Raw genomic sequence first — 244 nt, 5'->3', positions numbered from 1 at the left:
TATATATATAGATATATATATCTGTATATTATAGATATATCTGTATATATTCATATACACCTCTCTCCCACCCCCGCTCACCCCTTGTGTCGGTATATATAGCTTGCTCTCTCTCTCTAAATTTATCTATTTTTTTCTTTGACTCTCACGCTCTGCCTCCCCCTCTCTCTCTCTCACACACATGCACGCTCGCACGCACACGCACGCACACGCACGCACGCACGCACACAGACATTTCCTCCTC

The sequence above is a fragment of the Priapulus caudatus genome, unplaced genomic scaffold (assembly GCF_000485595.1).
Source record: "Priapulus caudatus unplaced genomic scaffold, Priapulus_caudatus-5.0.1 Scaffold2391, whole genome shotgun sequence".
Lineage (NCBI taxonomy): Eukaryota > Metazoa > Priapulida > Priapulimorpha > Priapulimorphida > Priapulidae > Priapulus > Priapulus caudatus.
Note: the sequence above shows the minus strand (reverse complement) of the source record.